The following is a 1449-nucleotide window of genomic DNA, read 5'->3' as shown; positions in this document are numbered from 1 at the left end:
GGAGCTCTTGACTCTAGCTGCATATGTATCAAAAGATGTCCTAGTCGGCCATCACTGGAAAGAGAGGCCCATTGGTTTGTGCAAACTTTATATGCCTCAGTACAGGGAAATGCCAGGGCCAAAAAATGGGAGTGGGTGGGTTGGGGAGTGCGGGGGAGGGTATGGGGGACTTTTGGGATAGCATTGGAAATGTAAATGAGGAAAATAACCAATTAAAAAAAAAGAATTTAATGAAAATGAAGCCACAACATACCCAAACTTATGTGATACAATGAAGGCAGCCCTAAGAGGAAATCTCAAAGCCCTGAGTGCCTCCAAAAAGAAACTAGAGAGAGTATTCACTAGCAGCCTGACAGCACACCTAGAAGCTCTAGAACTAAATGAAGCAAATTCATCCAAGAGGAGTAGACAGCAGAAAATAATCAAACTCAGGGCTGAAATCAACCAAGTGGAAACAAAAGGAACTATTTAAAGAACCAACCAAACCAGGAGCTGATTCTTTGAGAAAATCAACAAGATAGATAAACCCTTAGTCAGATTCACAGGGACAGTATGCTAATTAACAAACTCAGAAATTAAAAAAAGGAGACATAACAACAGAGCCTGAGGAAATCCAAGACATCATCAGATCCTAGTTTAAAAGGTTATACTCAACAAAACTGGAAAACTTGGATGAAATGAGCAACTTCTTAGACAGATACCAGGTACCAAAGTTAAATCAGGATCAGCTTAACAATCTAAACAGTCCCATTTCCCCTAAAGAAATAGAAGCACTCATCAATAGACTGCCAACCAAAAATGCCCAGGACCTGATGGGTTTAGTGCAGAGCTCTATCAGACCTTCAAAAAAAAAAAAAAAAAAAGACTAATTCCAACTCTCCTCAAACTAGTCCAATGCAAATATACTCAATAAAATCATTGCAAACTGAATCCAAGAACATATCAGAATGATCATCCATCATGACCAAGGAGACTTCATCCTAGGGATGCAGGGATGGTTTAATATACAGAAATCCATCAATGTAATCTACTCTATAAACAAACTCAAAGACAAAAAACACATGATCATCTCATTAGATGCTGAGAATGCATTTCACAAAATCCAATACCCCGTCATGATAAAAGTCTTGAAAAGATCAGGAATTCAAGGCCCATACGTAAACATAATAAAAGCAATATACAGCAAACTAGTAGACAACATCAAACTAAGTGGAGAGAAACTTGAAGCAATCCCACTAAAATCAGGGACTAGACAAGGCTGCCCACTTTCTCCCTACCTATTCAATATAGTAGTTCAAGTCCTAGCCAGAGCAATTCAAAAACAAAAGGAGATCAAGGAGAATCAAATTGGAAAGGAAGAAGTCAAAATGTCACTATTTGCAGATGATATGATAGTATATATAAGTGACCCTAAAAATTCCACCAGAGAACTCCTAAACCTGATAAAAA

This window comes from Mus caroli, chromosome 13 (assembly GCF_900094665.2).
Source record: "Mus caroli chromosome 13, CAROLI_EIJ_v1.1, whole genome shotgun sequence".
NCBI lineage: Eukaryota > Metazoa > Chordata > Mammalia > Rodentia > Muridae > Mus > Mus caroli.
Note: the sequence above shows the minus strand (reverse complement) of the source record.